A 17,048-nucleotide genomic window follows, 5' to 3' on the forward strand; every position below is an offset into this window, starting at 1 on the left:
TTTCAAAATTTTGGAATATATTTGTTATGGGTCTGTTGTAATTTCAGGACGACTACGCACCAATAATCAAATCTGCTGAAAAAAACTAAATGAAACGGGAGGCCAGTAGCATGCTCACTGCTAAAATACTGATCTTGTTTATATTGTGGGCAGTTTTCTTTTAAATTTCACAAAATAAATATTTATATTAAATTATGTTAATATGCTAATATTGATTTTGTAGGTCTAAATGTTATATATATTTTACTTGAACAAAGTTGTTTCTATTATTATTATTATTATTATTATTATTATTATTTGTTACTTTATTTTACATTTGGTATATTTAGCGATATGCACTTTTGCGATTGATTCCCATGTGTAAACGTACAGCTAAATGTAGCAAAGCGCCATAATTATATCATAGTGTAGGTCTATATTTGAAACACTTTCGTTTTGTTTTTGCTCAATTAAACAGTATGAACGGGGCAGGCAATATGCTTACTCAACAGGAGAATATAGTGGTTCAAAGTTTGTGGCAAGTTGATTAATATCCTATGCAGCATAAGAATTCGACGTCTTATTTTTTCTCTAAGCGCAACAGTAGCATATACTGAATTTTCTTCAAGGGCAGAAAATAAATCAGGTAGGCTACTGACCACCACAGGGCAAAATAACTGTGAAGGGTAGCCTTCGCCGATCGATCGGTATTGCAAAGAGAAATTCAGTTCATAAACAATTACGGTTTCCACCTTCAATGCACGAAAATAAGGAACGTCACCCATTAGAAAATCCTAACACGCTTGAAAGGTTAATGTATGAGGATAGGCAGGAACAGTTGCCGGTATTCGCGCCTTTGTTGTGACATACTGACAAGCACACGCACACATTGGGACATTTCTTGCAGTGTTTGCTCCTACCACCAATTCTGCGTCTCAACTATTGTGAAAATAGTTACATTTTATGCATTATTATGTTAACCGCATATTGTTAAAGACTGTGTTCAATACGGGACTATTCCATATTAATGAACGGGTGGCAACCTCATAAACAATGCCAACAGAAGCGTCTAAATATCGGCGCGAGCTCCGCAACAGTCCATTCTTCGAATTGCATCACGGGTAAGCGAGTGCGCGCATCCAGTTGTTGCAAGCCACTGGCATGAAAATTGATCTTCATCTGTTTATCAGCCTCTAATGTCAAATAATGATGCCCCCCTTCTACAAGGCTTATCACTGTATATTTCACATGATACAATGGTGAAAGATTATAATAATCTTATAATAATTTATAAGATTATTAATGATAATAATGATAATAAGAACCACAACAACAGCAATAACAATACTAATATAAATAGGCCTACTAAGCATAATAATATTTTCTAATCCATATTACGTTAGCTATAGTAGCCTATACTTTTACAAGAATGCTGCTGGAGAGAACAAGTTTAATAAATACGAATGCAATGTAGGCTAATTTTGAATTAAATTAATTTTGAAATGGCAAACGTGAAGAAAAATAGAAAATACAGTTCCACGTGTACATCCAATTGACTTAGAATAATAATTAAAATAAAAAAAATTCAGGTCATAGAAGTAAAATCGCGCTAAAGGTACAAATCCTCACTATATCATAAGGTGAGTCAATGTGATAAGAATATTCGTGTTTGTTGGGAATGCTAAGAATGGATCCGGAGTCACCGTGCACACTTCCTCTGGGATGAAGTTTGCGTTATCGTTTGATCATGATCTCCACTTGGTCGCTATTTTACTGACAAAAAGCATCCACATGGAGCTGGCTGGGAAAAAACCAAAACATCCACTTTGAGACTAAAACAGCAATTACATTGCACACTTAAGAATTGAGTCAAAACAATTCAAACAAAGACATTCAGACTCTTATGGGGAAAAAAATAAGCTTTGAGGCGCTCCTCCAACACATTCATGAATTCAGCCGCGCCGTGACCAACCACTCAATCATTTATAAGAGCTAAACACGGCCTTACTTCTTAGGTAAGAACTGTTTGGTGGCACCATGAAAACTGATCTTATTTGTCGCGTTTGGTGTAGTTTGGGATTTATTGTGAAGCCTACACAAATGTGAAGGTGCTTGAAATACATGAGAAAATATATATCGAATTAACAACAGCAAATGAGCATATCAACACCTGGAAATCTGGAAACGAATCATTGAATGACAAAAAGCAGACGGATATCTAAATTGAATGACAAGTCCAGAAAACTTTGGATGTGATACATAACCTACAGAGAACTTGATAACAAAATGTTTTTAAATAATATGCATTACAGATACCTGGTAAAAAGAATAGATTTATTTTTATGTTGAAGGTTATATATTATTTTCGTGTTATATGAACGTTTCACGGGTGATACGCCTTTTAAATAACCCATAGTGTCTGCAGAGTATCAACAAGGACAACTACAAGAATATAGCCTACTAGGAGTAGCTACTGATGCTACTACTACTAACAACAACAATACACAAATGAATACATATTGATAATACATGTATATGCTACAAAATATGATGTTACTCTCTCAGTGGCCCTAATTCTACGTTCTATGTTAGTCATGATAAATTACAAATAAAATATACATATCATAAAGATTAACTGTCCCTGTTTGACAGTCCCACTTATTGTTAGGCAATACACCAAATATCACCATAACATAATACCAATATATCTAACACTACCATAACAACAGCAACAATAATAATCATAATAATGTTTGCCGGCTTAATTTGCTCCGTGACGCATTAACGTCACATCCCATACCTTATAGGTTTGGCTTTTACACACCTGTTGGGGTTTTTTCCTAGCAGTAGCCTATAACGAGGACTCAAAATTTGAAACATGAAAGTATAATAAAAGGAAAATAATAGGATAGGTTATATTAATTACATTAATGAACACAACAAATAGGAAACTAGGCTTTTTCGCGATGGGATTTCTGAGTAATCCTGTAGGCATGAGAGATATGAAAACCTGGAAGGACGACACGACGGAAGACGGGAGGAGACAACATCAAGCCGCGCGCAGTTCTCGTGCGCGCAACCCTGAAAATACTCGGACTACAAGTCTACACTCGCCGAATAAATCACCGCAGATAATCAAATAATCTAAATAAACAGCGAGCACAATTGCTGTATGGATTTTCAGCCCTGAGCGGCTTGTATTTCGCATAATCCCCCGACTACACCTCGATCTCAGGACGTTCATTTATAGCCGAGCTGCGGGAATACATTTCTGCTTTTACTTCCGGTTTGTTGTCAGAACTACACCCACCGAGTCGAATTTAAGGTTGTCGCTGTGAAATAGCCGACTGTGCGCGTTTTGTGGTCTTATGTGGTGTTCGCTTTATTTATGTAGCCTAGGCCGATTTATTTATTGTACTATTCTTAGTCAGCACAGAATTGTTGTTTCTGCAGCATATGCCGTGAATCAACGCCGGCTTCACATGCACAACCGCCGGAATGAAAGAAATGAGAAATAAGTTGTTACCCTGAGCATAATAGTTACTGTAGCTGACAGAAATAACCTGCTGCCTATGGCTTGTTGCCCGTAGCAACCCAGGTTGTACGTCTTGTACATACATTTCTTCAGTTAATGTAACTGTCCAGCAATGGAAAAAAGAACGCCCATTTCATTTGCTGTTAAAAACGTAATTGGCCTGATGATTCTAAATTTAATTTCACCCAGTAAAGTATTAACAAGTTGTTATTCTGAACTACCTTAGTAAAATTCAGGTAGTATATGGATAAGGTACTACTGAAAAGAAGAAGACAAGAACTTAAGTCAGTAAACTTTTCTGCTTAAAGATGTTCCTCATTTACCCTGTTTGCATGCTGGGTGACTAGTTCCTTGCCAGGTGTGCTGTCCCTGCTTTAGGCCTCTTCTGTTGGATGTGGTCCCAGCTATTCGGCAGACTGCAGCTTTTGCACTGGGGAAGCTTGCCAATGACAACGGTGACCTGGCCAAGCTGACCATAAAGGGAGACATTCTCCTGAAGCTTGTGTGCCATCTGGGGGAACTGGAGACAAGACTTTGTGTTTGAGGAGCTCCCTCAGTGTTACTGAGTGAAAATAAGGACTCACCTAAACCAGCCTGTGGGTTTCTTAACAGCAAAAGCACGCATAGTGCAGCCTAGTCAGCATACATCAAAGACTTTCTCATATGGATTTCAGGATTTTTAACTCTGAAGATTGATGCTTATGGAGTGTGGTTTCCCTGTACTACAGATAGATAAGGCATCTCAAACTTCAGTCCCAGTGGGCTGAAAGGTCTGCTGGTTATTGATGTGTTTGAGCTCTTAAGTTCTTAATTTACACCATTGATCGTCTAAAGAGTCCACACACTTGTTTCCGAGTCCTAAATTGGCTCTTGATTGAAAGGAAACCACAAAAACCTGCAGGCAGCGTGAAACTGAGATCTTCAGGACTGGCAATTGAGATCCCAGCCCTAGGTATCAAAGTTCACCTTAGTAAGATTATTATTATTTTACATATATTTGTGTTCACCTTATACAAATTATTTAAACGCCAACAGAAAGCAGGCAGTGACATTCTCATTCTCTTCAAAAATGAGCCTTTCTTAAAGCGGGAAGTCATCTGAGATCTGAGGGCCGTGAGCACCAGCCTTTCATCTGTAACCCTTGGAAGATTGTGAGCGACCGCAGTGACCACAGAGGATTATTTTACCCACCATCCACCACTTTGCCCTGACACACTTCCATGCCTCCTCATATTTGTTAAAAAAGAAAGTACTGGAGTTAGTGGTGTAAGGCAAGTATACAGCACGGTTCAGCAGATCCGGGTGGCGTGATTCCTCCTTTGCATTTGTGCCAGCGGATGATTACCTGCATTCCTCCCTGTCTTGATGGGCAGTGGAGATGTTCTCTTGGAAAGAGTCAGCAGCTAACTTGAGTGTTTAATATGTATCTAATTACAGTGTTTCTGGTATCAATAAGCTGTTGGAACAGAACACAAGGGAAAAGTGATTGATTTGAGGTATTAAGCACCAAACAAGTCAATGGCCCCTTTGAATGCAGACTTATTAGTGCCTGGCAAGTCAAACCAAACATGTTCCCCTAGATTGATTTTCTAGTAGAAGGAACCAAGGTACATTTTAAGTTAACTCTTGTTATTCCCTGTGGCTAGCTGGATGAGGCAAATTACCAGTCAGACTTTCTTGCCCTGAAGTGTTAAACTGTACAGCTTGGAAAATCACTCCCCAAGAGCATTGTAACTATTGTGATGCTTTTTTTTTTACTCATTACTTCCTAATGAGGATGAACCATGAATGTGGATAATTTGATACGATATTAAACACATCATATAGGTATCTACACTCAGTGAGCAAATTATTAGGTAAACCTGTACACCAGCTTGTTAATACAAATATTTAATCAACCAATCATGTGGCAGCACATAAATGCATAAAAGCTTCTTTTAAATGCATAAAAGCATTCATGAGGTGGTCAAGAGGTTCATCTGTTGTTCAGACCAAATGTCAGAATGGGTAAGAAATATGATCTAAGTCTTTGACCGTGGAATGATTGTTGGTGCTACAATGGTGGTTTGAGCAGTTTTTCACTCAAAAACTGCTGATCTCTTGTGATTATCACGCACAACAGTCTCTAGAGATTGCGGAGAATGGTGCAAACATTATAAACATCCAGTCAGCAGCAGTTCTGCGGGTAGAAATGCGTTGTTAATGAGAGAGGTCAGAGGAGAGGGGGTGTACCTGCAGTACATTCTGAAAAACTGCATGTCATTAAAATGACTAAGCTCTGTCATTTAATTTAACCTTAGATTTAATGACGATTTATTCAGTCATGAAAGGTAAGTTACTTTATTGCATCCAACCATAATTCATAGCAGTAGTTGCCATGCATATTCAATGCATTGGAATGCTTAGTAATGAGGTATACTTTATGAAAAATGTACCTTTTAAAAAAGTGTGTAGTATACAGTCTAGTGTTTACGATGAATAATTTCTGTCAAACCAACATTTATTTATTTATGTTTATAGCAATGTATAACCAATAACCTGTCAAGGTTTTTCTAAGAAAAAAAGGGGTCACACTTTACAACACAGCATTAACTAGCGTAGTTGTTAACATAAATTAATCAACATACAAATGCATTAATTAAGCATGAAATTACCTTTTCATTAATTAATGTATTTTGTAATGACTAACGTTACACATTAGCAAACCGTAGGATAAACTTCACAATTAGTTAACCACTAACAAGTAGATTAACTGCTTTTTCATTCCAGTTTGAAATGCCATTAATTAATGTAGCCGTTGAATCCATGATGTACAAATACATAAAGTTGTACAGATTTACTTTTCAGTACTTAGTTAACAACTACATTCATAATGTAAATTCAGGTAACCTTATTGTAAAGTGTTACCAAAGTTTGTATATATTACCACAAAAGCATAAGCTTCTGTAATCAGTGCTGATAGTATTTATATAAAAACAATTTTTGAGTGGAGTGTGGCTGGAGCTTGTGTCACCTAAATTATGTGATTTGTGTTCTGTAACCACATTTGACAAACAAACGTATTTGATATGTGTATTTGCTGGAGCTGTTATTCTGATGTGAGTGTGTTTATTTTCTTTCCTTTCGAGCAGCTGGTGACATGTGACAGAACTGTCACTGAAAACAGGAGCAGCAGAGACCCCCCCTGACCCCCTGGCCCAGAGAATATGCAGCTCATTGTACAGAGTAATGAGGGACATTCACATGGCCTGTGCACTGCTCTTATTGGTGGAAAAAAGAGACTCTCAGAGGACTGTGAGGCGGATGCAGGGTTTAACATTTTTAATCTCTCTCTCTCTCTCTCCCCCCACCTCTCTCTTTTTCTCTCTCCCCACCTCTCTCTCTCTCTCTCTCTCTCTCTCTCTCTCTCTCTCACACACACACACACACACACACAGAAGCAGCAGCACACGTAGAGGGACAAACAAACAGAGATGCAATCACACACATGCAGTGCATGCTAATGGGACCTAGTCACTGACCTGTGTCCATGCCGGCAGCTGCCTGCTCCCCTGTGCTGCCCTGCATCCTTACCAAAGCTGATTTGAAATGCAGATGTCCCCCCCCACCCCCTCACCATCTTTTACCCCCTCTGCCCCCTCCCCTTCACATTCACTGTTTGGTCCTGTTTCTCATGTTATATCAAAACATAATAATAATACTACTTCAATATACAAAAAAAGCACACAAAAAAAGAAATGATTTGACAGACACAACACACTTACAGGCACAACTGTCCTACAGCCAGCCCCACCCAAACAGGCACAGTTATGCACCACACAGCAATAGAGAATGGCACTTACAATTCCACTTTTAAAATACTTTTGAAATAATATAATACTTTTATCTTACTTTTGCCAGTCTTGGTGCAAGTCAGAAGTCAGAGAAGATTTTGGGAAGTCATTGAAGATGGCTGCTGACTCCTCCTTCAAGCTACATTACTTACTAACCCCCAAAACACACACAGCCAGCGGGTGACACGGGCCCAAACGGAAACTGGGTGATCCTCAGAACCTGGTGCTGGCCTGAAGGGGAGGGATGGGCAGATCCCTAGATTCTGCATGCTTGAGGATGGTACCCAGTCGATCTGGTCCAGAGACCAGGCTGTTCAAGGAGCAGCTGGAAAACTAGCTAGGAAGCGTTGCCTCAGCATGGCAGTGCCTTTGGCCTCTTATGTACATGTTCTGCTTGTTTGTTGTGGACAGATATGATTAAACGTTTGTACACTGTTAAAAACATGTGTTCTGTTTCCTCTGTAGTCTGTATAACCAAGGCTGGCCTATCAACAGGTTGACACAGATGCGATGTACCTGTTGTTCTCCAAGGTTGAGTGGGATTCGGGCTCTAACCACAGATTCAGAGTCAGGCCCTCTGTTACAGTAGGTACCGTTATGCACTCACCTGTGATGATTTTATGTCAATACCAGAACCAAGTAATGCAAATCATTATTTGGGCTGCTCCATGAGTTGGTACCCTACAATAGAACACTAACCATGCCCACTGTTACTACAACAGGGATAAAGATGTATGGCTTGTGGCTGAAGATTTATTTCTTTCCATTTTGGTTCGGAAGAGCATTGAGTGGGGAAGAGAAACACAGAAAGATGGCTCTTGGTTCACACTCAGCAGATGGGCTCCAGGGTTGGCCCCGAGGCTTATCTCTTGGAGAAAGGACCACACACTCCCACACACGTCACTCCTGATGACTCAGACCTCTGTCTCTCCTTCACAGTCAAACCGTGTTATCTCAGCCAGTCGCACCCCGAGCCCTGGAATAGTGTCACAATTGTGCGTCTCATCATTACTAGACTTGTGTTCGCTAGGATTGTTTTATTGCTTTTGTTTGACTATGTAAGATTTTTATTGATGTTCCTACATAATTGGAGACTTCATTTTTATTTTCCTGGAATGGTTTTATAGATATAATCTTTGTGATCAGATTAAACTACCCAGGCCCAAGTCCTTATCTTTGTTGTATTCCTAGCACTTGGAACTGTGCTTCCCTCTAGGCTCTTTTAGTGCTTTTGTCCCTGGTTATGGGTATGCACTTTGCACTTTTTGTATGTCGCTCTGGATAAGAGTGTCTGCGAAATGGCAATAATGTAATGAAATGAATCAATTTGATTGCTGTGCACTTATGAGATTTCAGCAATCTGAGCACCTGTTTTTATTTCAACTTTTGCTACAGCAAATATATATATATATTTTTTTCACAGCACAATAATTGCTGTTTGTTGAATTAATTGACATTGTTATTTATTTTAACTAATGCCTTGGCTAAAAATATATTTTTATATATTCAAGATAAAACCCCCCTCTGGAAATATTTAATTTAGTCTTAAGCACAGCATGGCATCCAGAAATAATAGATTTCATTTGATGCCAGGTCATTATATCTGTAATTATAACTGATGCTCACGGCACATGGCCTTGGGTAACCCATCAATGTGTAAATTCTGAACAAATTACAGTTCTGCAACACATCCTTAACCAAATACAAAAAAATTGATGCTTAAACTGGCATGCCTTAAAGACATTATAAGAACTACCCTGTAGACGTAAGACTTACTGTCTGGATACATGTTTGTGTTTTGAGATAGAATTCTTCAGTGGTTCTGCTCTTTTTCTCCTCTTTCCTTCTGTCTTCCCCTGGTTCTGCCACATCTCTGCCCCCTTGATGCTATTCCTCCATGTCACAGGCCAAACAGCCAGTGCAGAATGTGCTGTTGAAGGACACACACTTTCCTGTGCTTGAGCTCTGTAGATAGAGAGCAAGGTCTCATCAACTCACTAATGGGTGCAACTACAATGACATGTCAATCGCTGACTTGGTCACCACAGCAAACACAATGATTGGTGAGCGACTGATTATAACTCCACCCATTTTTGCATGTTTGAAACCTCCTCCTCAGATCAGTACTTAAAGAGGTCCCCACCTTCTGAGAGTGCCTGCACTATGACTGGTTCATGCGGAGGAAGCTTCACATCTCAGATTTTGGGAACTAATGATTAATATTCATTTCTGTGAGTGCAACATAATTCAATGAGTTATATATTACAATAATGCAATTATCGCAAGTTCTTTCAATTGATATGCATATCCTTGTAAACTGCCAGACTGAGTGGATGTTATGCCTTGGTGAAAGTGTGATACGCCTCATCATTCAGATGTCAGGTGGATAAAGGGAATAGCTTCCATGCCCTCAAATGAAATGTTCTCCCATTGGGGGGGGGGGGGGCAATTCACACTTGGGGGAAGTGAATAAAGTTCAAGTGTTTTCATTAAAAATATGTGATCAGGATGCTGGATTCTTTAGTAATTCATTCATTATTTTTCCAAGTTTATTTAAAATAATTTCTACAGTCATAACATTATTCTATATTTTTTTTGTGCAACAGGAACACTTCTAATTCCTATTAAAGTGATCGGCTAATTACTTTTTTGTGGATTGTCAAACAGCACAGAACAAATTGCCACCTGAAAAAGTTTTACAATTATTTAGGTGGTTTAGTGTAAATGAAAGCCATAATTTTATTGAAGAGAAATGATGGGCAATAGAATCCGCTTAGAGGAAACATTAAGGAGAACTGAAAAACAAGGGAATACAACTGGAAGTATTTTGGGGGTAATTGCAGCAGACTAATTCTTGACAGTATCCAGTAATATGTTATGAAAATTCATTAGATGCCATTGACCTTGCCTAATGTGGACTGGACTGAGTATAGAGCTTATCCTGATCTAATTTTACAGACTTGATTCACTTCAATCTTTTTTTTTTTTTTTTACTTCAACAGTTTCTCAGTAGCTGAATGGTATAATAAAATGCTAATTGATTTTTAGTTGTCTATATTTTACTATAAAATACAGACCTTGCATGTACCATATGCAAGTAAAAGCTGTATTTCCAGCCATTCTATAATATATACGGTAAGGCTGAATATATTATAGAACGGCTATGAAGTCACAAATAGACATAGTCGCGTATTCGCCATGCATTGTTAATTATGGCCCATAAGTCCTGAATAAAACTAATATGATATAAAATAAAAGTTAATTATCACGATCATGAGTCTAAATGCAACTGTCTTTTATGAAGAAGCAAAACACATTATTATGTCCTACGTTTCCGAGAAAAACTTTTCTCCGGTAAGAACTCAACTACTGCAACCTGGATTGTGTTTTTGAGCGCTGTGGCGTATATACTGGTGTGATTTCCCTGCATTTTAATTTCCATGAATTACTACATTTGACTACTTCGCTCTTGGTTTAGCCTAACAGACATCCCCCAAGGTTTGTCAGTGAGTCTGTTTGCTTTCACACGTTTAGTAAAAAAAAACCCCTAGGATACATATTTGCAATCAGATGGAGTGAAAAATACCACTACGCTGATCAATTTAAAATAAACGAAAGCTGCTGTGAAACAATTCGGGTGTTACGCAACATCTAACACAGAATGGAGGAATAAAGCAACCCACCATCAAGCAGCCCACCGCTTTTGTGATAAAACTATTCTGGGTGAGTATTTTTATTTATGTAATTATTCAATAGAAATAGTCTCTTTTCAGCCATTTAGTTCGATATCCGATCAATTCCCAGGCGAGCCTATCTTTTAAAATTAAAGCAGCGCCAGACGAAATGACATCGATGACGAATGAGCGGGTTCACGCAGCTGAGCTGTTCGGTCCGCATGATTGATATGCCACAGGAAGTAGGTCGAGTCAGGAATTGGACGAGAGTCTGAAGAAAGCAAGGTGATCATCACCTACCTCTTCAAAATGACTGTAAAACAAGGCTTTTTGTGGACCCAAAGCGTAACGTATTGGGACCCTTTCAATCTGCAATCGAATTTTGTGTCGTAGCTACCTTAACTGCATCCATTGCTCGGCAAAATGGGATGCCCTTATCGGGCAGTCTTCTTAGCAGTGTGCCAGTCTGGAGATTTATGAATGCCTTAACTGAAGGAGATACGCATTCTTGGGTTTTTTGGCGGCTAAATGTGAAAAAACCCTCGAGAAAAAAAGAGGAATCATGTCGTCATTCACTGCACAGCGCCCACGGCGATTTCTAGGTGCTATGCTACACAATTACCTTCAATGCTAAAAAGATAATTACAGGTCGGCCATACTTTTTTTTTTGTCTTTAGGAATGCGACCAAGGCATCATATATTGTCGCTGCCGTTATAACGAAACTTCCTCATGCAGGCGGGTCTGCATAGCCTATCAATCTATTTTGGCGTCTGCTTCCGTGTTAGTATCGATACTAACTAATATTCTTCTCTGCTATCGAATACCTGATATTTTAATTGATTGATTTAAATCATCATCAGCATATCACTTGAATTATTAATGCCAATTAGCACTGTTATGAGTGGGTAATTAAGGCGTATTTAGGCTACAGTCTACATAAATAGCCTATCCAGAATGGCAAAGGGTTTTCCAGATATTTATCATTCAAATAGGCCTAGAAAACTACAAAGTGACAGATTAGATTTAAGACATAATTTAGACATTCGTTCACATTTTGACAAACGTTCTCATATATGCATCACGGCGAGGGTGTATGGTGGACTATCATCTTTTGTTGTAAACGACAGAGAATCTCGAATGGTTTACAAATGATACTTTATTGCCCCCTGCCGGCTCTTTGTATGCACTGCTTCACCCCGTAGTACTGCCCGTTCCACTGAACAGCTGAGTAGCACATGACGATCCCCTGGTTATTCATTTTCATCATGTCTGTAGGCGCAGTACTACTCCGTTCATGTATTTTCCCTGACTGAGATGTAGCCTATATGTAACCTATATTTTGTTGAACTATTCTTATAGATAGTTAGACAAAATGTGTCCGCATGTCGGTTTCCCATAAATTAAAGGGGTTGTTATCCGGTTGTCACAGGCTAGCCAAACGCGAATAGCTCGTAAATTTTATGTAGTGTAATTTAGCTTACGTTATCTAAAGCATATTCCGTGAAAATAGGAGTCATTATCCCACATAAGGTTGGTTATGACGTGAGTTTTTATTAATCTGGAGGGCATCACGTTGTAAGTAATGCCCCAATGCATTTTACTATTAATATACTAGTTTAGAATGAATTCTATTTTACTGCGATAAATCATTTGTTAACATTTTCATTTAATCTTTCAATGTTTTGTTTACCGTGTGTTGTTAATCAGTCATTTAGTGTAATGTAGTTTAAGTGCTGTCAAACACATTCTAAGAGTCACTGTGGGCTGGTAATTCAGGAATGACATCATAAATACCGCATGAGTAAGGCTGAGTAGTCATCTGTCTTATGTCTTTCTGGGTAATGACATGTCCAGTGGTCTTTTCCACCACCAGACCTAGATACATAAAGTGCTGCAGAGCTCCATACCATGTAGGCTTAGTACTTTTTGTTTGTTTTCTACGCTTCGGGGCATTGAAGATGCAGGAATCTACTGCCTCCTAGTTTCAGGCTCTTAGGACAGAATCTGCTCAACACGTGTGCGTCCCCTGCAGGGAATCATTACTAAGCAGAGGAAATAGACTTTAATGAGAGATAAAACTACCCAGTGACAGCGTGCGTGTGCGCACACTTGCACGCACGCAAGCGCACGTACACCCGCACACACACATACACACACACACACACACCTGAGCTGGCGCCGTCATAGCATCATTTTGTTGTAGAGGAAAATAAATTATGGCAGGAGGATAGGCCATTTCTTGGGCAAGAACTAACATTAAAAATTGCTTTCGCTGTGGAGTCCTCACTCAAGGACTTGCAATGCTCAGACTGAGGTTTCACAGACTAGAGAGCCCCCAAGTTTTCCCATCCAAAGACACATGGCAGAGTTTAAAAATGGGCAAACGTTACCTAATGGCATCAAGATGCATGCGCGACCAGAGGACAGTTTTCAAAGGAGTTTAATTATTTTCCTTCGGATTACACACATCGGTAATTGAAACATCCCGAGAGCGGATTGAAGAGCATGGGAAAAATGCGTCGGCGGATGAAAGGAAAGCGATCCTTAACGCAGGAGCGTTAAAGTGTTTGTTATACGCTTCCTGCAAGCCCTGCCCCCTCCCCTCCCATCTCTTTTCAGACAAGCATTGAGGGCCAGTGGCAGACCTCTGAATGGGCCCAATTCTCCCATGGGTAATCACCAGCCAATCCACATCCACTACCCAATTATATGCCCGTTCCCTTCGGCTCAGTGGAAACCTTCTCTATGAAATCAAGGTACTAAAAAAAAAAAAAACGAATCTCTGATTCCGTCGAAGACTGAATTTCACAAATTACAAACAGATCATTAAAAAAGCACCGTGCACCTTAAATTAAATCATATGCATCAGAGCCCAGCACCCAGGCTGACTAACAATTAGGTCGAAATGAAACATGGCTTAAATGGGGGTGGAAAAAACTACATCACATGAGCCCATGCGATTTGTGTCTGGAACATATCACACATTCAGCAGTCAGGGAAGACTGGATTGAGCAAACAGAGTGTTTGTTTATTGAACAAATGCATACGGAATGGAGTGTGTTAACTTTATTACAGCATACAATAAGAGGCAGCCTTCACTCTCAAGATTTTTTTTTAACAATAACGAGGACTTGCAGACAATGGCTTGTGAGGATAATTATTTCTGTTGTCAGTATTAAATTGATAATTATTATTATCATTACCATCCTTAAAATTTAAAATACAACACACCAGCCACATTAGAGGATACTGTCATACTTTAATGAAAACATTTAATGGTCTTTAAGTCACGTAAAATTAGAAAACAATGGCAGTCTTGGTAAAGGGTTAGGAAACGATAATAATCAAAATAAAGGGGGAATTTAAAATTAAATCCTGCAGTTGCTCCAAGGACACTGCGTGACCCCTTTGTATTCAGTCAAATCGTCGCGAGGGAACCTAGTCAACTGTGCACGCGAGCTCTTTAACTATTCTGCTTTTGGCAAAAAAGGAGACAGGAAACCGAACAGGCTTCCGGGGAGGGACGGTGGTTCTGCCCGTGTGGTGTGGACTCGCAACGGTTCAAGTTGCGACGAAAAAAACATCTTGTCAAAAACATAAAATTCATATTTTTGTTTAAATACATCACTTGGGACGAGAACCGCGGATATTCCCTCCAAGACGCAGTAAGTTGCCCTCACATGTAGACCCCGCCGTCCCCTTGTTGCCGATTCCGGTATTCCATCAAATATGCTATTTATTCCGCCACGGAGTAGAACAGGCAATACAAGTCGTGAAAAAACTGTCAGATGATCTGGGGTTACGGATAAAGACTTTTTCAATTCTTCTTTCGTGTATTATGCTGATGGAGATAGCGCCGAAAGCTCAACCTTTAAAAACGGATGAAAACACCTAACAGTAACCAACTGGTAAAGGAGACGCAAAGGGTAACACTCATATTTCTATAAACAAACAGGGAGGCAGGGACATATCGCGATAAAACAGGCACACCTGACACCATACGAAATGAACAGACACAATACACACATCTGTTTTATCATAACAGAAGCTGTGCATGTTTTTCAAGATCACCTCTCCAGTGTTAGATGGCTATTGGTTTCTTATTCCTAATATGCCGCAAATAATCTCAAATCACTAATGTATGCCTACACACGTACAGATGAATGGTGAAATAACCGCAGGATTTGAAATAACCTCCCAATTTTTGAAAATAAACTTTTTTTATGTTTGCTTTAAAAAAAAAAAAAAGATTTAAAATACAAAATTAAATAATTTTGAATAAAAAGGCACACCTCTCGCACAGTGTATACACTGAAACACAGTATAAAGCATATTTAGGCTTATTTTTACTTTAACTATCATGGAGAAAAAACATGTACATGACTATATCAGTATAACATAATACTGTGGGTTTCTGGAACCAAACAAACAATAGCAACAAAAACAGGCTATAGTTTTAGGCAACGTGCTCCTTTCATAGCACTTAAATCTTTATACAGATTTAAACAGTAACATCCTTCATCCTGCAGAACACTTTCCCACAGACTGCGTGGGACTTAAAATACCAGCAAATATTACATTTTGATTAAAATGGAATGTAAAAAATATAAGTTTATATATAAAAAAAACGAAAGAAAAAAAACAAAAAAACAAGTGGTAACTTTTAGGGTTAGAATGAGATGGTAATTAAGTCAACAGTCAAGTGGACAATGTGTTCAGTTTTATACTGAAAAGTATAGTTTGATACCTGTTGCCTGAAACTATGCTATTATAATACATTTAAATTGAACTTGGTGCTGGTATTGCATTTCCCTTGTAACGATCATGGTGACCTTGGATCATATGCATAAATGATCTGGTGCATTTTCTCATGTGCAAAATATACAGTTATTTTTTAACCTTAAATCAATTCTGGGGTCAATTTAACATTTTTAGTACATGACTTAGCATTAAAATTTAAGCTTACAACCAAATGCGGACTTATACAACCCGATGAAAAAGTTTGAAGGGTTACGATCCAGAAACCTAAAATGTTCATCACAACGACCCACTTCAGCGTCTGCAGGTATATTAAAAACACAACACAAAGGATACGGAGGAAATAAGTGAGTGGCAAGCCAGAGCGCTTATCTGGGTTTCTGTGCTAGTGGCAACAGGACGAGATCTCCATCTGAAGGCAAGAAGCATTCCAAAACAAGGAGAGTTTAAGTATACAGACAGCAAGACACCAACGACAGCAACGTGTTATTTTTGTACTTTCTGGTGAACAGGAAAAGAAGAGAAAGGAAGAAAGCGAAGGACTGTTTGTGTCAGGAGGGCAGACGGCGGGCTCGGGAGCCGCGGTTGCCGACGGCGATGGCGACGTCCTTGGTGTGGAGGAGTTACAGGAAGTGATGACTGAAGCAGGCGTCAGGTCGAAGTCGCGTGGAATCCTGTCAGTTAATGGAAGACTGCCCCTGCCCTGCCCCCCCCCCCCCCCCCTCCCGGGTGTGATGGAGGAGGCTGAGGCCCGGACTTCCTGTTCCCCAGCCTGTTTGGCTCACAGCTGAGCAATGCGTCTGTTTTTTGGGAAGGGACCCAGTTCACCTCGGCGCGGTAGCGGGGTACGTAGCGTTCGTTTCGGAGAGCAACGTTGCCGGTGCTGTCGTCCCCTTCCGAGAACACGGCAAAGGTTTCCCCGTCGCGACTTTCCTCTCTCTAGCACGTTATTTTATCCTCCATCGAAAGGACCACCAAAAAAATTAAAATAAACCAGACGGTCAGGTTTAAGAAAGCCGGCAGGGGAGGAGAAAACACACACTGGGATGCAAGAAAAGCTGAACAAAAGTCCCACATATGAGCAACTTTATATACATTTTCCTCCTTTTTGTCATCCACGCGGTTCCACAGGATGAACCAATCAAACAAAAGAAAAAAACTAATGTAAACAAACGGCGGTGGCTGAGGGGGGCCCGTCGGGGGGGGCCCGTCGGGGGGATCCTGCGTTCGCTCTCCCGCCGCCCTCCCCAGCACCCCCTGCTGCACCC

Source organism: Conger conger, chromosome 9 (assembly GCF_963514075.1).
Source record: "Conger conger chromosome 9, fConCon1.1, whole genome shotgun sequence".
Taxonomy (NCBI): domain Eukaryota; kingdom Metazoa; phylum Chordata; class Actinopteri; order Anguilliformes; family Congridae; genus Conger; species Conger conger.